This window comes from Enhydra lutris, unplaced genomic scaffold (genome assembly GCF_002288905.1).
Source record: "Enhydra lutris kenyoni isolate GAN:26980312 unplaced genomic scaffold, ASM228890v2 scaffoldscaffold49, whole genome shotgun sequence".
Lineage (NCBI taxonomy): Eukaryota > Metazoa > Chordata > Mammalia > Carnivora > Mustelidae > Enhydra > Enhydra lutris.
The window spans coordinates 14,458,023-14,479,787 of NW_019154133.1; the positions used below are offsets into that span (position 1 = coordinate 14,458,023).

Below are 21,765 nucleotides of genomic sequence, written 5' to 3' on the forward strand. Positions count from 1 at the left end.
GGAAAATCACCAGAGAGGTTCAATCTGTGCCCATGGATGGGTAAAAAAATACATGATGAATAAGTAGGTGGGAAAATGTTAATTTGTGTCTCTATCCTACCCCTATTTGCCTTCCATGACCACAAGCTTTAGCCCTGGAATGTGTTTTACTAAAAGAAATATGAAGAGAAGTCCCAGATAATGAGATAAACTTGGATTTGCTTGGATAAATCTGTCTTCTCGCTTGTCAAAAATGGAGCACCCAAGGTTATAGTCCTTATATAACTTCCCATATCAATAAACAGCTTAATTTCTACTTTAGTGTTGGGAAAAAGATTCCTGGAAGGCTAACAAAACAATTCTAATGACTACATAGGGCAAGACTTTCTCACATTAAAAAAAAAAAAAAAAGGACTTCATTGACGCCCTGGACAGAGAATTATGGTGTCAGAGGTAGTGGGGCTATGCCACATTGCTTTTTACTGCTGTCAACACCCTCCTATCCCTCTTTTCCTTTGACACCTTCAATCACTGACTTCCAATTTTTAAAACTGGAAAAACTTCCAATTTATAAAATTAAAATCCAATTGTCTCTTTTCCAAACATTCTTCTACTGCATTCTGATTTTTGCTCCTCTTTTCATGAGTCTGAAAGGGTGATGTTTCTTTCTTACACCTACAACATACATATATCATCAGGGACTTAAAATGCTGCGTGTGTACATATTTTCTAATGGTGACACCATACTCTGCTACTACAGGACACAATCTCTGTGGAAATGGACAGAAAAAGTCAATCTCCAAAAAAGAAAACCTTTCCAAAAATAAAGTTTAACTATATTAAAAACAAAACATCTCATTACACCAGGAAAAACAGTAGAGTCAAGTAATATTTCTATTTTTAAACTAAGTCTACTTAATTTGACAACAGTTACGTCTCAAGAAAGTTTGGCACCTCAATATTAAAGGATAATTTTTAGATTTAAAATCATAAGTCTTTTTAGGTTTAAAGTCATAAAAGTCTCAACTGACATGAAGTTGACAGATCAGCTTCTCCTCCTCCAGATCTTTCTCTGTATTCCTTATTTGACTCTACCTGGCCTTCAAAATTACCTTTCTAGAGCACAGAGATGAATATTTTATTACCTTGCTTAAAGTCATTCAGATTTACCCAGTACCCAAAACCTACAATTTGGGCCTTCAAGACCTCCCCTAGCAATCTACCAACAGACTTCCCTTCCTATCTCTCATCTCTCTCTTTGCCCTGTCATGTTCATACTGGATTCCCCCAACACACCATCCACCCACAGGAAAACTGCCACACCTTTTCTCATATTATACTATCTGCCTGGAATCTCTTCTCACCTCTGCTGCTTGGCAAGATTCTGTTGATAGTCAAAACCCTGCTCAAATATGACATCTTCTTGAAAATTTCCCAAGTGAAAAACATTTATCTCACTACACGGCACCGGGTTACACTCATTCTATCATCTTTGCTAAATTACATACTCTCAGAGAGCAGAGAACCATTTTTTAAAAATTTGTCACCCTGGGGTGACTGGGTGGCTCAGTCTGTTAAGCGTGTGACTTAGACCCCAGTCATAATCTTGGGGTCTAGGATCAAGTCCCGTGTCCAGGGAATCTGCTTTTCCTTCTCCCTCTGCCCTTCCCCCTGCTCCTGTTCTCACTCTCCAAAATAAATAAATAAATAAATGAATAAAATCTTTAAAAAAAACTTGTAATCCCATAACCAAAGATAGTGCCTGACATACACACAAAATTTGTCATCCCATAACCAAAGACAGTGCATCTATACTTGGTATAGTATTGAACTAAATTGAACTCTATTTCATTTGAGCTGTAAAGGAGTTGGAGTTAGCATACTTTCAACCAAACAATCAAATAGATATCTGACTTAAAAGAGGAAAAGAAATATCTTAAATTTTTTTTTAAGATTTATTTATTTATTTGGGGGGGAAGGGGCAGAAGGAGAGAAAGAGAGAATCTCAAGCAGACTCCTGGCTGAGTGTGGAGTCTGACATGGGGCTCGTTCACATGGTTCATGAGATCATGACCTGAGCCCAAATCACAAACTGGACACTCAACCAATGGAGCCACCCAGGTGCTCCAAGAAATATATTAAATGTCTTAATTTATAGATAAAATGATATTATGCACATTTTAAGAAGGATTATTTGCAGAAAAGATTCTTCCTAAGCTTAGAAATATTAGGCTACATCTCAATTAACACTGAAAAGAAACACTTAAAGGAAAGTATTTAACAGTCATTGGAACCTATAATTAGAGAGGAAGGGTGTTTCAGTGATCCAGCCTCAGTGAGAGACAGCTATGATCAAGAGAAAAATATACACTGGGTCCCTTGTAAGGGACTCACCCACAGTAGTGTTGTTTTACCTCTAAATGACTAGCAAAAAGGATCCAGCAAAATACTTGCTCAGTTATAAAGAAGAAAAGATGAAAATAAATATGGATGAAGCACAATTACATTGAGTTTTAAATGTCTAATTCTTAGCTTTTATACTTTTTTTTTAATACTAGAATCCATAAAAAGGCTCTGCTTCCCTTTATTTTTCAAGGCCCTTACTACAGTACTTAACACAGAGCCAGTCACTCAATATTAGCTAACATCATAATAGAGCTGTTATTCATTCTTCAGAATTTTTAAATAATATATATACATATACATATATATTTAAGGCATACACTATGATGATCTGATATAGACATATATAGGGAAATAATTACTACAATCAAGGTAATTAACATATCATCTCCTCAGTTACCATTTTTTAATAAGTGATGAATGAGCCTAAAACTTACTATTTACTCTCTACTAAGCATATTTCCTTTGTTCAACATAGTATTATTAAGTACAGACACATGTCCACACATTATTTCTTCTTCCTTTTCTTCTCCTTCTAGATTCCATATATTCTAGATTTCTGTAATTCTTTTTGACCTATTTCTCTTTGCATAATGTTCTCTGGTTCACCCCACTCTCTTCTGGCATGCAAGGTCTCTGATGAGATATCCACTGTACTCATGGGCATCTTGTACATGAGAAATAGTATTTCTCCTGTTGTTTTAAAATTCCTCTTTGTCTTTGACTTTAGATATTTTTATTTTAATGTATCTTGGAGAAGATCTTTTTTGTGTTGAAACTTCTGGAAGGCCTATGTGCTTCATAACCTTGGATGTCCAAATCTCTCCCTGGACTTGAAGTTCTCAGCAACCTCTTTAAATAAGCTTTCTGACCTTTTCTCCATCTCTTTTCCTTCTGGGACCCCAGTAATGTGCAGGTTGTTTCTCTTAGTGGTATCCTATAATTCATGTTGGCTCTCTTCACTCTTTTGCATCTTTTTTTTTTTTTTTTTTGGCTTTGTTTTCTTTTTGTTCCCCTAACTGGATAATTTCAAATGTCCTGTTTTTGAGTGCACTGTTTTGTTTTATTTTGTTTTTGTTTTTGTTTTCCCTGCTTGGTCGAATCTGCTGTGGAAGCTCTCTATTAAATTCCAGTTAAGTCATTGCATTCTTCAACTCTAGGATTTCTGTTTTGTTTTTTTTTAATGGTTTCTATTTCTTTTTTGAACATCTTATTTTGTTCATGTATTGCTTTCCTAATTTAGTTGTCTGTGTTTGCTTGCACTGTGATTCACTGAATTTCTTTAAGAGAATTCTGAATTTTCTGTCCAACAGTTTATAGATCTCCATTATTTAGGGTCAGTTATTGGAGTTTTATTAATTTACTTCTGTGGTGCCATACTTCTTTGATTATTCAAGATCCTTATGGTCTTGTTTGGTGTCCCTTATGGTCTTGGTGTCTGTGCATTTGAAGAAGAAGACAACTCTTCCAGTCTTTATAAACTGCCTTCAGCAGGGAAAACTTTTTACCAGCTAGACCATCCAGAGATTCTAGGGTAAGAGGGGACATCTGGTAGGGTCCATGGATGAATAAGTCTGATGCCTTGGTCAGCAGGCAGGCAGGCTTGGTGCTTGGGTCCACAGGGTTCCACAGGAGCCCACCTGGAGCCTGAGGTCATGGGGGTTGGTCTGGCACTGATGTAGGCCTGATTCTTGGGATTATGGTGAAGTTGGGTGCTCACATCACTCTTTTTACTCCATGGGGAGTGTGTATCTCTTTATCCTGGGTTAGCCAGGTTTAAGGGAGGGCTGATGGGGGTAATATAATGCATACTTTCTTATTTCCATGATCCACGCAGGTGCTATAATCCTTCACCTAGTATCTTTTGCTCCTGTTAAGGTAATTTTGTTCATGGATATTTGTTCAAATTCATGTTTCTGTAAGTGGAGAGACACTGGAAACCACTGTACCATCATCTTGCTGGCATCACTTCCCATTATTTTCATTATTTAAGACCCATGTTGAACATCACCTCCTCTCTCATACTTCCTCAGTATCTTCAGAGTCAAAGGCGCTTCCATTTCTCCAGCACCTACTTCCTTCCCTAATGTTGATATCTACTGTTGTGTACTGCGAGGATTTGTTTACATGTTTCTTTCCTCCCAACTACTAGCACCTTGAAGACAGAGCCAATGTACAGTTTATCTTTATTACTCAATTACCTTGCATAGCACCACACACAACTATGAGTGTTCGATATATTTTGGTACAGTAAATAAACTTCCTAAGGTACCTAAATTAAATTTCCTAAATTTATTGATAAGTGACGGCTCTAAATCATTTCCAAAGAAAATGGGTCTTCTTTCAAAAAAAGGAAGTGTGTGTCAGAAAGAATTGGAAATCATCTATCATGAATGGTAACTACTGGTCAAGAAAAAATTGCCAAGCATAAGTTTCCTCCATTACAAAAAAATATATATACTCACTATTTTGTTTAAGAACCTTATAATAGGAAAAAGACAACTGTACGAAAAAGACCGCTCCATCTTCAACTTCCAAAGTACATAATTAAAATCATTTGAGGCAGTGTGGAACTGTTACTGACTTCTAAGATATTAAGGCAGACAACTATTCAGAGGTGAGTCTCGTCTTACAAATAACTGTAGACATCTGCTTCAGAGAGAAGGGGTGGGAAAAGGTAATAAAACTAGAAGTATGGATACACAGAAATTAGAAAGACGTCATTAGCAGAATATGGTAAGTGAAAAATGCATTAATTAATTAAAGCTCCCTTGGGACTGTCTTTTTGTTAATTTCATTCCTCAGATGAGCAAAATGATCAAAGGTAAGTTTTAAAGAACTATTTGGAATTGAATATAATCTCCATGAGGGCAGGGACTACATCATTTCACTTATGACTTGCACCTGAAACACTGCCTGACCCAAAGCAGTTGCTCAGTAAATATTTTTTAAATGAAGCGTAAGTAAATAATAAAAACGAGGATCAGTTTTGTTTAACAAGGAGGACTCTCATGCACTACTGAGTCCTTCCCACAAAGAACAGTAAGTTCGATCAACTTCATTCTTAACTAGATGAACTAATGAGAATAAATTTGCACTGACTCTTAATCTTTTAGATACTGTCTGATAACCTCCTTCCTCTTCCATTTAAATTTCTCCTAAAGAAGTCTAATTTGCTAATCCCACTTCCAAACCTGCAACCCACTCCCCTCAGTTGATTGTAGCCAGACCTCTACCCATCACCCTTTACAAATCGTTCTGCCTAAGGATGTCAATGACAATGACTTTATACTGTCCAATCCCAGATATTGTTTTCTCAATCTCTTCTTATATAGGAGTCACCCTCAATTATCTATTCACTAAGTCTTTTAACATTAGCCTTGTGCTTTGTTGGTTTTCACACATTCACTTAAGCTTGCCTTTTCTGCCTCCCTCCATGCGCTTGTCTTCCTTACCTATTCCTCCAACACCTGTTTTCTGTCCTACCTCACTATTCTCACTCTGAACACTCTCTTGAGTCTTTTTTTTTCCTCCAAGATACCCAAATATGCACATCTCTAAACTCCAGATTGTGTGTTTCTTCATTTGATCAATAAGCAATAATCATTATTTGTTCATTTGTTCAATAGACAATAATAATAAATAATAAGATGGGTACAGTGGCAGGTATTGTGGATAAAAGGGTGAAAATAAGACAATTATTTACTTGCAAAGAAGCTACATTTGAGAGAGGACAATAAACAGGTAATTACAGTCAGCATGATAAGTGATCTAAAATAAAAAGGTCTAGCAGAGTGCTAAAGTGAACATTATGACAAGTGGCCCTTAGGCAAAGGGAATGAAGGGTCTTTACAGCATAAGGAGAATCTTAAGAGTGGAAAAAAAGAATAGTCCATTCAGGCCATGGAATTTAAATCTGTAGAAAGCTACTTATCTTCTGGAGAGAAGGGAAGACATGACAAATGGTCTTTCTCCCTAATCTCCCAACTGCCATTGGGAGATTACTCAGCAGATATAAGCAGTAGTTGAATGAATAAATGAAAGAAAATAAAAGGAAGGATAGAAAAGAAAGAAAAGGAAAAGAGGGTAAAGAAAGGAGGAGGAGATAGATAAGACAGACGAGAGAGAGGGTAGGTGTGAGGGAAAAGGGAAAGAGAGAGAGGGAGGTAGAGAGAGACAGCTCTATCCCTTATTTGTCATGGATCTGCTATGTTGTATTAAATAGAAGAGAAGAAGTAAATGATGTGAAACTTAGAAGACCTCCCTCTTGTCCTTATTGTTGATAAACTTACTGTAAATCTCCCTAAATCTTCTGAAAACTTTATGGCATTTAGGGACTTGAGAGTAAAAACAACAACAAATCAAAACAACTCATCCTACATTATGGTTTTCTGTACATAAGAGAAATGTGTGGTCAGTACTTTCACTCAGTTACTTCGAAAATATTTTTTGAACATCTTTTTGGGTATAAAGCAGTGTTCCATGTTTTAGTGATAGATCCATGAACAGGTTCCTTTAGAAACTTGCATTCTGGTACACATGAGGTGTGAACTTGTCTTTCCTTCCCTGGTAGGGTCTGAAGGACCTGACTACAGCAGGCCTTCTTTATGGGAAAACAGAAGCTCTCAACGCTGGCTCTTCCTATATCTGCTTCTCTAATATAGTCCAACCCTGGCCCCAGTGTTGACTTCAGCAACATTTCTTCACCCAGACACAAGGCAAGCTTACTCTCCTTCCTTCAGAATCTGCCCTCAGCTCCCTTTTCAGTTCTCATCCTTGTTTAGGGAGCACACACAAACATATGAAAGGCCAAAGCTACATCTCGCACTAGTAACTATTTATTTGAAATCCCAGCCTATGTCTTCTAGCTCAGTGCTGCTCAAAATGTGGTCTGAAGACTAAAGTAAATAATTTGTCAAGAAAAAGTCAGAAATTGTGTAATTGTTTACATGGTATCAACATCCAAAGCATTTAAAAGCACTTGTTTTATTGAACAAGGTACAGACCAGTACAGTGCAGTAAGTCACATGTGCTGTGAGTCACAAAACAATCATGCACAGGAGGGCCCCACTGCACTAAGTGATATTTGAAGGTTAGTTGGTCAGTTATGAACCAAAAGTGTATAAAAATTGAATACAAACATAGGAATTTGTTTTTATTTAAAACCCATCACCTCTACAGTCATTTTATTTATTAATCAGAATTTTTTAAATTGATGGTTTAACATCATCTAAATTAGAAAAATGAAACTGGTAATATTTATCCATAATTTATAGGTGACAATATAATTTCATTGGATTTTTGTTAAGAAATTGCTCTTGACTTTTTCCTTCCCTTCCCATCAACATATCTCAGTAAGATTTGTTTTCTTCTATTATATGAGTTATTAAAACAGGCATGGAGAGAGTTTAAGTGTACATCTCCCCCTGCAAACTATACTGACATCCTAACCTAGATAAGTTACTAAGCAAGAAACTAGCTCATTTCTCCTATTAAAAGCTTTAAATATTGGTATATGCAGTGTTGTTCAAAGTATACATAAAGAATTGAATATGGGGAATCACAATTTCACTCATAATTTGTATTTATTTACTTATTTTATTTAGAGAGAGAGTATGGGGGAAGAGGAGAAGGAGAGAGAGAATCTCAAGCAGACTCCACACTGAGCACAGAGTCTGATGCAGGGCTCAATCTCACAACCCTGAGATCAGGACCTGAGCTGAAATTAAAGTTGGAAGCTTAACTGCCTGAGTCACCCAGTCATCCCTCATAAATTTTATCTTTGAGTGCAGAATAACATGAATGGCTTTAATGACAATCTTTCATTAATTGCCTAAAGAATCTGGTAGTATTCATGATGCTGCGAAGCAGAGCTGAATGCCATTATGTTCCATTTAGCTTTTATTTCCACAGTGTATAAAAAAGTTCCTGCTCCTAATACTCTCATTTAAGGTGCTTCGAAGTGTTCTGCTACCTTATCCATAGTGAAGCTGGGCAGCCATCTTTTCTGTCTTTGGGCTAAATCCAGGATTGGAAGCACAGTGAGGGCTATACATCCTCTGGATAGTTTTCTACCATCATCTCTTATCCTCAGCTTTCTGGTATGAAATCAAACACAGTATCTGGCTTATTCTCAGGATTATTTCTGTGCACAAATAAGGATCTTCTAGCTCCATTTTGCATAGTTTTTTAGGCAAGTTCCCTCTCTGTCTCACTGGAAGATAGTTCCCCATTGCCACTGGGCAATGAGGTCAGCTGTCCCAACACACAAAGACCTTGGAGAAACCAATGTGTTTTCTTCCACGAAAACCCATCTTCAGATACAAGTTTTCATGATTTGTTACTCTTCACATTAAGCAAATATTGAAGATTGTACGCACCTCCTCTCAGCTAATACTCACAGCAGCTTATGAAGCATCACTAGCTCCAGTGGACAAATAAGGAAATCAAGGCTCACAGTTATTAAGAATTTGATCTAAGTTGTACAACTAGTCAAGGTAAGAGCGGGGAATGGAATCCAGGTTTGACTGACTCTCCATCCTCTGGTGTAATAATGAAGCAGGCAATTCCAGATCAATAGTGCTTTGTTTCTTCTTATTCATTTTACTGTAGAAATCCCATATTTACAAACAAACTTAAATTTTTCCCCTGACCTAAATCCACCTGGTCTGTTAAGAATGTTTCTGCTTTTTCTCATTTGGCCCATAAGAAATGCTACGAATGTCATTAGATCTACTAAAAATGCTTCTCCATAAGACTAGCAAGGGATTTGTTCATCTATTATCCTCCATTGTGTTTTCTGAATGTGTCTAATTTTACATCTGAGTTCACTAATATCTCAAGTAGGTGAAGTTCAAAGCTTTCACAAACTGAAGCACATGTAAGAGGCTTTTAACTTACTAATGTATATATAATTATATAAAATATGCTATGAATGGAATAGAACTATGGGCTTTTAATCTTAAATGACTAAAATATTAATATTTGAATAGGCAAAGGAAAATATTCTAAGTTAGGTATTATTCTATCCTAAGTTGAGTATTATCCTATTTAATATTTAATTATAATGTATCATTACATAATTTTAATTATATAGTATTATATGTAATGTTACATGGTACATATTTCAATACTTAATTTTGGAATTTGATGCAAAGAACATGGCCGATAATCCATTTTGATGCCTTTTAAAATGTATGCAGATGATTTCTCCTTCTCTGACAGTGTATAATATTTGATGCAGTGCATTCATTACAAGGACAAAAATACATTAGTGAGTTTGATTCAAAGCCAAACTCTAGAGAGATACTTTCTTTTGTTTTCAAGTAACAGTGAGATTCAACAATTTTAGTCCCTTTTGCCTTTATCTTCTGCTCTGGTCTTTGTCGGATCTTCTTCTCTAGTTCTACAGCTGTGGAAACCTCCCTTTTCAGAGAAAACAAACCAGAATTCTTCTGTGTCCTTTAAAACACTTCAAAATTCTCCTTTTTTTCAAAGAAGATTTCACGTGTTTGTGTTGTACGCAACTATTCTTCCATAGTAAGTAATTAAAATTCCATTAAATCATTTTCCCAAGCCACACCCAGGATTACTGGGATCATTTGTTACTTTGGAGAAGCAGTGGAACACTGTAACAAAAGCATACATTTTAGAGCTGGAAATAAGTTTGAGCCTTTGCCCCTCATTGCCAGTTGCCTGACTTGGAGCAATTCACTTCACCTCTCTGTATATGTGGCACTATCACCTGGGAAATCTCATGTATGATTTTGGTTTCATCTATTTACCTCTATATGAGTGTCTCCAGCCTACTGGATAGAGCCTCCTGAATGTAAATGCTCCATCTGAAATCCAGTTCAATTCCGTATGTTGCCACTCCCCATCCTGAAGACCCTTCTTCTCTTGTTCCCTCACTATATCAGACAATGATCCAGGTGTCCAATCCAGTGGGTCTCCTTTTCCCTCCATATGTATTCAATGAGGGAGACTTTCCAGATATTTCTAAAATCTATGCCTTCCTCTCCATCTTCATTTTTGTCTTCTCAGGGTTATTATCCCTTGCCAGAATGATCTTAGTAGCTTCCTAACCAGTCTCTCTGACTCTAGTCTTGTTCTCACCCCTAATTTGCCCCCACTGGTATCACCAAAGTGCTCAGTTTAAAATGCAAACTTCCCTCCCCCCAACCCCGGCACTGTGGTCCCCCTCCTGCCCACCACCCTTGCTTCCTTTTTGCCCGCCTTCTGTATTGCCCTATGTGTTCCTGCAGGTCTTTGCTCATAATGTTCCCTCCTCATGAGATAGCTTCTCTCCCCTTCTTCTCCTGGCCCACTGGCCATCATGTGTCAGAGCATCCCATCCCGAGCTCCTCGGTCTTCCCTAGGTGTTCTTCTTCTGTGTTTCTGGGCATCCTGTTACCTCCACCATGGTGTTAGTAGGGTATTTTGAAATAGCCTGTTTACCACATTCACTCTTCCTCTCCTTTCAGATTCTCAAGGATGTACTGCCTGATTCATCTCTGTATTTCCCATGCTATATCACATTCCTGCATTTGCATATAAGGGTGCAATAAATATTGTTGAACCATGAAGAACATACTCAAAACAGAATGGGAATGGCTAGGAAGATTCTTTCATCATTGACATTACAAGTCCATACCATTCTCCAAATATTATGTTGAAGTCATCTTGATGTAGGTCAGGAACCCTTGCTGTTTATATTGTTTCCTAGCTGGGTTGCCTCAGCTTTTGACGCATACAAACATTTATTAGTCATCTATTAACAGATAACTTATCAGCAATGATAAAAGAAAAATACAAGGGAAAAAGAGAAACAGAAACACATAAAAAGAATAAAATGCATGATGTGATAAATGTTAGAGGTGTACAAGGAAATATAAAGAAAAAGACTAATTTATGGGAGCTGGTGAGACCTTTTGGGGCATGAATTTGGGGATGTGTCAGGAAAAAATGGAGAAGAAATGGCCAAAACAGCTTAGCTAATTAGAGTCATTCTGGCTGAAACTACCAAAAACCAAGAAAATATATTTGTTTTTCTTCCTGTATGACTGACAGAATGACACAAATTTGAATCTATAGAAGACAGAACTTTGCCCTCAGTTGAAGTTGGGTGGTCCATGTTACTAGACAGCTAATTTTATAAACATAATGTTCTGTGCTTCACACAAATAATGATCTTTAGTGAATCTACCTAAAATTCTTTTCAGTCATGGTTATGTCTTTTGAATCAAAAGTTCTAGACCCAAGCTAAATTTCCTGACTGGTATTGGGGCAAAGTTTCCACGGTACATCTGACAGACCAAAGAAGTTTGAAATGTCAGCAAAAAGGCAATGAACAAAAGGAATAGGAAACAATTCACAGAAGAGCTTGACTAAGATGACTTGAATATAATTTTTTAAGACTGTCCTTGTGATGAGCTAGAAACGTCAGCAGAGTTAAAAATAAAAATCAATCTTGTTTCCATAAGCACTGACAATTTTTCCTCACAGAGTATATTTCCCTGATTCTTCAGGGTATGCTTTGTGACACTTCTAGCTCTCATTTATTCCAAAGGAAATTCTAAGCAAAAAGAACTTTGATCTTCCCTTTGCTTTGATGAAAACAATAGCTTTTTTTTTTACTTTGAGATAGAGGCAATTTTCTTCAAAGGTTTTTTCTTTTCTTTAAAAGATGATTTTGTTTTATCTTTCTGCTTTCACTACTAACCTGCATCTTTTTTATTAATATTTTTATTAACATATGATGCATTATTTGCCCCAAGGGTACAGGTCTGTGAATCGTCAGACTTACACATTTCACAGCACTCACCATATCACATACCCTCCCTAATGTCCATAACCCAACTACGCTCTCCATACCAATTCCTCCTACAGAAACCCTCAGTTTCTTTTGTGAGATTAACAGTCTCCCGGGTGGCTCAGGTCATGATCTCAGGTTCCTGGGATCAGGCCCCACATCTGGCTCTCTGCTCAGTGGGGAGCCTGCTTCCCCCCCACTCTCTGCCTGCCTGTCTGCCTACTTGTGATCTCTGTTTGTCAAATAAATAAATAAATACATACATACATACATAAATAAATCTTAAAAAAAAAAAAGAGTCTCTTATGGTTTGTGTCCCTCCCGATCCCATCTTGTTTCATTTTTTCCTTCCCTACCCCGTAAACCTCCCACCCTGCCTCTCAAATTCCTCATATCAGGGAGATAAAAGATTGTTTTAAAGATGATCTGCTTCTCCTTGTCAATCAGAATATCTATTCATCTTGATAAATATTATCACAATGAAAGATTTATCACAAATATGTGAAAACACGTAATTAATTTGAATCTCATTTGCTGTCCTTATTTAAAACCTGCATTAAAAATTCCCTTAAAGTAACATAAAAATAAATATTAGACATAATTACAGCTTCTCAAGAACAAATGAATTCATCTGAATGCAGACAAGAGTAAGTACAGTTCAGATAAATTAAAGACTACATGCATAAATGTATATGCAGCCACATTTCAGTCTCAGAAAGCAATGGTGGCAACGTTTAATAGAATTACAGTATTTCTCAAATAAAGAAGAGATATGTTGTTCTGAAAGTGTCATTATAATTTCAACTTTATCGGATCTTGTCCCATGTGAAATTTATGAACCTTTGCTACACTGATAATTTTCTTGAGAGAGAGGTATCCAACAGAGCCAGCATCTGTACCCTTCAAATAGGACTTAATCTTCTGGATATAAAAAGAAATAGCCTGGATACTGGAATAAATTCAATAAAATGCTAATAGCACAAAAATAGAAGAATCATTACATTGCAGTTAACCTGATTTCCAATTCAATTCAACTATTTTTATGGTACTTACTACGTACCAAGCACAGTGGAGAACTAGGGTCTGGTTGCCCTCATATGTACTGAGCAAACAGGTAAATAACACTCAAGTCCAAGTAAAACAAATGAAATCAAAGAAATTATTAAGTCTTAAAAAAGAAAGTAATTAATTTCAGCTGAGGCTATAACTGAAGGCTTCCTGCAGGAAGATAAATTTGAGAGGGATCTTAAATAATTATACTCTTTCAGCACATGGAAAGAGCTGAAGCATGCCCTGGGTGACAGCTGGCTTAAAGAAATTGAGGAAGAACTGTTAGTGAAGGAAGTATGGGAGGGATTCTGTTCACACATCTGTCTCACGCCCCTCTTCCTCTTGAATTCTAGTCAACACACACTTTATAATTTCTCCTTCCCCCTTTAGGATTTTTACACATGCTCTTCCCTCTGCTAGGAAATACCCCTTCTGCACACCTTCATCTCCCATTCCCTGTCCCTTAAACACTGCAAGCCCATGCAAGCCCATCTCCTTCAGATCTCTGCATAAATGTCACTCCCTCAAAGCATTCATTCGCAAAACCTTCAACAGTCTTCCCATCCCACCCCCAATTAAGATTGATTCCCTTCTTACACACCTACATAGTACCTCACACATTCTCTACATACATTTTTCACATATTGCTGTAAATTGTTAGTAAAATTTTTGTTTAATATTTATCATAACCCACAGGCAAAATTTTCCTGCGTGACAGCATCATCTTGTGTATTGCAATGGCCCCAATGTGAAGCGTGATCCCTGGTGTTTGGTGAGCATGCAGGGTTTATTTCTCTTTTTCTTTTTTTTATTTAAACTTTATTTTTCCAGTGTTCCAAGATTCATTGTTTATGCATCACACCCAGTGCTCCATGCAATATGTGCCCTCCATAATACCTACTACCAGGTAGGTATTACCTACCCCTCACCCCCCTCCAAAACCCTCAATTTGTTTCCCAGAGTGAATAAATATCAGTATCCAGCAGTTCCTTTAGATTTACACTGTGTGAGAATTTGGCACTTAAGTATAACTTGTATTCTGTAAATGTTAAATCCTTTATATAATTCATGTATAGAAAAGGATTCGAGAAATTTTTAAGCCTTATAAATGAATTCAAGTTTTTTGTAGACTTAGATGTTTTTCTCTTGCTATTGAAGAATCACTTCTAATATAAAACAAAATTTACAACCTGGAAACTCTGTGTTCCTGGTTTGAAAACAGAAAGAGATTGAATATACACATTGAGTTTACAGCTTGTCTTACAGAAACAGAAATATGGATGCATCTTAAAATATAAAAAAAAATGAAACTCAGTTGAAGGACAGAATGAGAAACAAACATAAAACTGCTACAGAGGAGATAAATATGCATCTGGAATGTTTACAGTTAATTAAAAAAATCGCATCATTTAATAATTCAAAAAGCTGCAGCTTTATAAAGAAAACAATTGGAGGACAAAGGCATTATTTATATTCTATTTAATGTTCTCTCTGTCTCGTTCTATCTCCTTCTCCCTCTCTTATTGTCTCTCTCTCTCAGATTTCATTAAATCCATCCTCTTGTTGATTTAAGGTAGCTTTCACAGTTCCTCATCAATAGAACAACCAAAATATGCCATTTCAAGCTTGGACATACTGTTTGCCATCCAAGTAAGGACTAGAAAAGAGTATTTTTATGGACTGAAGACTCTGAGGGAAGACAGAAACAGGAGTGGGGGTATGATCTCACAAGAGGAGACGGATGCAAAGGCTCAGGTCCTGGTGTTCTATTTTTCTTATGCTGTTTGATAGCTGTACTTAAAGACAAAAAATGGCAGTGAATCCATGCCACCCTTGATATCTATCTTATGCCAGGAGAACATAGTCACTGACATTTCTCTTCCTCAGAAGTAGAAATATGACACATTTCATGGAGGTGCTATCATGGGAATACCCAAACACAGGCATACTTCTGGCCAGACATTTCTCAGTTGAAAAAATCGTTCAAAATATATGCCTCTGAGATTGGTATCTGTATAGCATTTCTTGTTAACAAAGATAAGATTTCCATCTTCCTTCTGCTTGTTATATAAACTACATTTTGGCTTTTAAAAAACTTTCTTTAAAGAAAATTCTGTATCCACAAGGGTATACCTTAAGAGAATATATGCTTTGAATATTTTATTGGTTTATTTCTGTAAAGAGATGGATTTATATTTAGATATCCAAAATTATAAACCCTAAAAAATTCAGTATGAATTATCACTTCACAAAAATAATAAATGATCTCAATAACTAATATACAACTTGCTTCCTTTAATTTTTCTGTTATATTTTACTGTTGACTTTATACTGAAATTATTTTATATTTAAAAAATAACCATCTAGACCCCTCAAACTGAAAGGAGTATTTTAATACACAGGATACTGTTCCATTTACATTACATTTTGTCTCACTGATCACCAGGCAGTGTTATTTTTTTGCCAATAAGCAGGATACATTAAAATCAAAGGGTGTGGTAATGATAAATTACAACCATGTAGGGCAGGAAAAAATGATGCTAATGGGAAAGATGGCTCATGGCCAGAGGGAATAAAAAGGAAAGCCTGAGGTAGAGGATAGAGAATAAAATTGCATGAGGATGGTGAAGGTAGGTAATAAGAATGCCCCTTCTCCTAAATTTCTGGATTAGAATTTCTGAGTTAAACACTTGACAAGCAATTACTTTTTTTTTTTCCTTCTCCAAATTTTTAAGTTCCAGTAATTAATATACAGTGTAATATTAATTTCAAGTATAGAATTTAGTGATTCATCACTTACATGCAATACCCAGTGCTCATCACAAATGCTTTCCTTAAAGCCCACAACCTTAACCCATCCCCCTGCCCACTTTCCTTGCAGTAACCATCAGTTTGTTCTCCAGAGTTAAGAGCCTATTTCTTGGTTTGCCTCTTTTTTTCCCTGTTATGTTCATTTGTTTTGTTTCTTAAATTCCACATGTAAGTGAAATCATATGGCAGTTGTCTTTTTTGACTGACTTATTTCACTTAGCATAATACTCTCTAGCTCCAACCACATCATTGCAAATGGCAAGAGTTCATTCTTGTTTTTAATGGCTGAGTAATATTCCATTGAATATATATACCACATCTTTATCCATTCATTGGTCAATGGACATTTGGGCTCTTTCCATAATTTGGCTATTGTTGGTAATGGTGCAATACACATTAGAGTGCATGTATCCCTTTGAATAAATATTTTTGTTTCCTTTGGGTAAATACTTAGTAATGCAATTGCTGGATCATAACATAGTTCTATTTTTAACTTTTTGAGGAACTGTCATACTTTTTTCCAGAGCGGCTGCACCAGTTCTGCATTCCTACCAAGAATGCAAGAGGTTCCCCTTTCTCCACATCCTTGCCAATATCTTGTTTTCTGTGTTGTTAATTTTAGCCATTCTGACTGGAGAGAGGTGATATCTCATTGTAGTTTTGATTTGTATTTCCCTGATGATAAGTGATGCTGAGCATCTTCTCCTGTGTCTATTAACCATCTGTATGTCTTCTTTGGAGAAATGTCTATTCATGTCTTCTGCCCATTTCTTGATTGGATTATTTGTTTTTTTGGGGGGGGGTTGAGTTTCTAAGTTCTAATACTAGCACTTTATCAGATATGTCATTTGCAAATAACTTCTATTTCATCAGTTGCCTCACTGGATTTGAGGAAGCATAGAAGACATCAGGGAGACCCTTCCATGGTATTATTTCTTAATAATCAAGAACTTTGTCTGATTTGGCATAGGATGGTATATTTTAGGCAGAGCTGTTAAACATTCCTGCTGGCTGAAACTCGTTCATTGGGGGTAACAGCTAAACCAGAGTGTCTTCAGGCAACCAGTGTCAGGGTTATGATGCATATGGCAAAGACTCCCCAGATGTACTGCATGGTCTGTATTTCGACAGAGATTGGAAGAGGAGTTGTCAGACCAGCCAGCTGGTCTCAGCTCACTTAATGAAAACTTCAGCCATTTTGGGTGTTATTTGCAGTAGAAGATACAAATGGACAACAATAATTTAACAAAAACTTTCCAATAGCTTCTGCATTGTACTTACAATAAAATCTATACCACCTATAATGGCCTACAGCCCTATATAACCAAGTGTCTACAAATATCTCTCAACATGCATTATCCTTAATGTCTAGAATCCTCTTGGCCTTCTTCGTCTTCCTTAAAAATGATAAGCTTATTCTCATGATTTATGTGCATCAGTTCACTGTTTTGGGAAAGAACTTCCCCCCAATTTTGGCAAGGCTGTCTCCTTTTGATTCAGTCTTTTCTCCAAATACCATTTAATAATTAAGTCATTGCTAACCACCTCCTCTAAATAACCAGTCTACTGGTATGATAACTTGTTTTAGTTTTTCTTCATTGCACTTTTCACCATCAACAATAATTTGTTTATAGATTTATTTATTTGTTCTTTCCCTGTTTTTCTTAATTTCATAGAAATGGAAAATTCATGAGCACACTGAATCAATGAATAACTGATGGCCCAAAATCAGGGCAATTGGGAGCACTTGGCAGTATCTGACACTTTCGTAACAGATAACATACTTTCAGTATATTATGTTCACTCCAGTAACTAAGATGGCCTAACATAGTACAAAAAGTATAGACTCTAAAGAGAAAAAAGTCTGTAATTTAAATCCTGGTTTTACTAATTATCTGGGTAAGTTTGTGTAAGTTTCCCTTCAAGTGGAGATGATAATATGAAACTCACTGGTTTGTTAAATAATCCAGATTACTCACCTAGCATTATGACTGACTCGATATGTTCTTAAAAACTGATAGATATTATAACTGTCATCATCTTTTAAGTAGCAAATTATTTCCAACTATTTGCTGTTCTGGAGAAATCTCTATAACTAGAATGGAATCCATTGTTCCCTCTTGTCCAGCATCCTTACTTTGCACATTTTGTGATAGCCCACTGATCTGTGGTGCTAAGCCTACCCAAGAATGGGCACATGACTTGGATCAGGCTAATGAATGCCTCCTCAGGTCTTTTGCTGGAACTCTCCATGGAGGGGTAATGGGGTTAGACACTTTGTCTTCTTTGAATCCAACACTGGTCTTCACTGACCATCTCTACTCAAATGTGAAACAACCTTGCCTGAAAATGAATCCCACAGAGAGGAAAGAAGTACCAAGTGACAAGGAAAGAAAGGGATTCTTGACATCCATACCCTCGGATCCAACTTTGCTTAATGCAGACACATCCCTGGATATACATGTTATATATGCTTTGAATTTGGTTTCTGAAATTTGTAATCTAAAGAATGTTTTCTATTAAAACACTAGTTCATTTATTTACGTTTTTTAGTCTCTTTTAAGGCTGAACGGCTAAGAAGGCCTTTTCTGAGGTCTAATTAGCAAATAAATTGACACCCAGAATGAAGTGGTATTCTGTGAAAGTGTTAAAAAAACAAAAAACCAAAAACCAACTCTGGGCTATGAGGAGCTAGAGACACCTGAGAGCTATTTTTCTACAATGGATAGTAAAAGGCCCTTTAAAGAAATGGTCACTGTTGGCTTGTAGCCCCTCAGACCAAGAATAGATGGCCTAAAAGCAGTTTCAGAATATTTGTGGTTACACAGTAACAGGATAAATTAAGGAAGAAATTAACATCCTTATTCAAGAAGTAAGCAGGAAGAAAGGCATTACTGGAAGTAAAGAGGAAAATAATTGTCTTCCTGTGTAAAGGAAATTAAATATGCAACAAGTAGGATACAGAGCAGCTAATTACTGACAAGGATACTAATTTTTACTGAGGAGTTTATTGCTTTTCAAAATATTTCTCCGGAAAAGATACATTAAAATGTTTTCTTATGTGAAGAAGATAGCATGCATTAGTATAATGCCATTTTTTCTTAATAAAGAATCTTAAACATCTTATCAGGTATCTGTTATATATGAGTATCTATTATATTTCTGCTTTAAAAAATATCCCGGGGTGTGAATGCTAGGTTACATCCCTATTTCTGTTATACCTAAATAATTTGATGCAACTGATCATACATTTCGGAGAACATCTAATGCAAAATACTTTGATAGACACCACAGGAAACACTAAGATAAAAGTATTCCTCATCTTTTTTTTTTTTTAAGTATCCCTCATCTTAAGGAGCTTATCATAGAATAAAGAAGATGAGAAATCGGTACACATAACTGTATCCTCAGGGAGAAAAGCTAAATTCTGTAGTAGCCATAAATGAAGTAAAATGAGAGACTGGCAGAGTGATTGGACATTCACTTAGCCTAGTGCAGTGGTTCTGAAATTTGAGCGTGCATGAGAACCACCTGGAAGGCTTGTTACCATACAGATTGCTGGGCTCACCCCAGAGTTTTTTTTTTTTTTTTTTTTTAAGAAGTTTGCAGATGGCATTGACCTGCTAGTCTGGGGATCATCCTTTGAGAGCTCCAGGACCAAGGGAATTGATTTGCAATACGTGCCACACATCAGAATCTTCTAGGGGACTTCTAGAGAACCTAATGGATTCTTTTTAAATTACTTACAGATTTTAGCTTTTATTTTTAAAAGAAAAATGTTCTTGTTCTACCCTAAGCCTTAATAATTCAAAAGTACTATTGTGACATTTTTCAGTTTGCCCACTGTATGGGTAAACTCCGAAGATAAATTAATTCCTAAAATTCTTGATATGGGGAGATTTTGCCTCTTGTATCTCATCCCAGCCCAACAGTAAAAGAAAAATATTTTATGAAGAAGACTATACTAGAGCTGGACACTGAATCATATGAATAGCACTTTTATAAACTGCTGGAGAGAAAGGACACGGATGCTAGGTGGACAGTGAAAAGTCATGGGAGAAGGAAACTATGGTGCATGACTAGAAATGAGAGTAGAGCATGGCTGAGCATAGGTGGAGAAAAGAAATCTCAGATCAAGTCATGAAAAATCTTTTTTTTTTTTTAAAGAGTCATTTATTTATTTGTCTCAGAGAGAGTGCGGGCGTGCACATGAGAGCGTGAGTGGAGAGAGGTGGGGTAGAGGGAGTGGGAGAAAGACTCCCCACTGAGTGATGAGAGAGGGATGGGGGGGGGGGTTCCCAACCCAGGACCCTGAAATCATGACCTGAACTAAAATAAAAAATCCAAGGCTTAACAGACTGAGCCAGCCAGGTGGCCCCAAGTCCTGAAAAATTCTGACTGCCATGCTAAGAAGGTCTTGACTCCCTTTTGGGGCAATAAGAAATCACCATATCCTGTGAGCCAGAGAGTGACATAGTAAGATATGACTTAAAATTATTATCTGGAAGCAAAATCCTGAGTAGTTTAAAACAACACTGGGTGGTACCGACAGGAGATGGTTAGGATGTGACAGCAGTGGTCTAGACTTTTTGACCATTTAGACCAATGGTCAAACTGGGCTCTGGGAATGTGTTCTCAGGGCCCATGTGTTCTATACAAATGTTTTAATTTTGTGTCTTTATTTCAAAGATAGCCTAAGAATGTATTTGATCAGTTAACAAAAGCCAAGGTTGTCTTTTGTGATGATGGTCTTCAACTGAAGATTTTCACAAGACTGAGCTTAAGCTTATTTAGTCAGTGTTTCTTAGTCAGTGGACACACTAAGAATTCAAGATTAACTTTTTGGTTTTCCCTGTGAAAGAAGTCAGTACATTATATACCTTTGGGAAATACTGATCTGGACTAGGTAATAAAATGGGCATAGTCCAAGAGACATTTTAGTCAGATTCATCAGGATCTCCAACAGACATTTTAGGAGGAAGAGAAAATGGGAAATCAAGAAGATATTGGGGGCTTTGAGCCTGAGAGCTTCACAAGTGATGAAATGGTGGAACAGAATAAAACATGAAGGAAAAGGGACAGGTTTGTGTGAGGCAGGAGGAGAAAGACAAAGCATCTGTAGTGAAAGAAAGCCTATTGGTCACAACTATGAGATCCAGCACCTCCCCATATATACAGGAATTTTAGGAATTAATTTATACTCAGAGTTTAGTCATATTGTGGACAAAACTGACAAATGTCACAATAGTTAATTTTGAATTATTAAGGCTTAAGGTAGAATGAGAAATTTTTCTTTTAAAAATAGAAACTATAAACTGTAAGTAATTTAAAAAGATGACCTGCTTACAGAATAATTCATAAGGTAGGAGGGAGATATATATGCTATAATTTGTCAAAAATTAAAACTTTGAATTATAAGACAATTATAAGATTTCCTTTCACTTACTGTATATAATTTTCCCTGCCATGATCATTCTGCCAATACACTATCTTTAGAGAGAAAAAAACAGCAAAATCCAAACATTAATGTATGTATTTGAAAGTAGATATTTTTCCAATACCAAGTACATGCTGTGTCATATCTTCTGTGTTAACCACATTCTTCTCTCTATGTCAAGGTGCCGGGTGTTTAATGGCACATAAAGGAACCTATTTTATTTATCCTTAATCCACCGTAACCTCTTGGGGATACCTAAAAAATATCCATGCTT

General features: G+C 36.5%; 1 protein-coding gene across 1 annotated transcript in view; it reads right to left on the reverse strand.

Moving 5' to 3' along the window:
- The window catches only part of LOC111156795 (phosphatidylinositol-3,4,5-trisphosphate dependent Rac exchange factor 2), a 186,274-nt gene that overhangs the window by 52,474 nt on the left and 112,035 nt on the right, over positions 1 to 21,765 (reverse strand). The gene's annotated exons all lie outside the window — the stretch shown is intronic.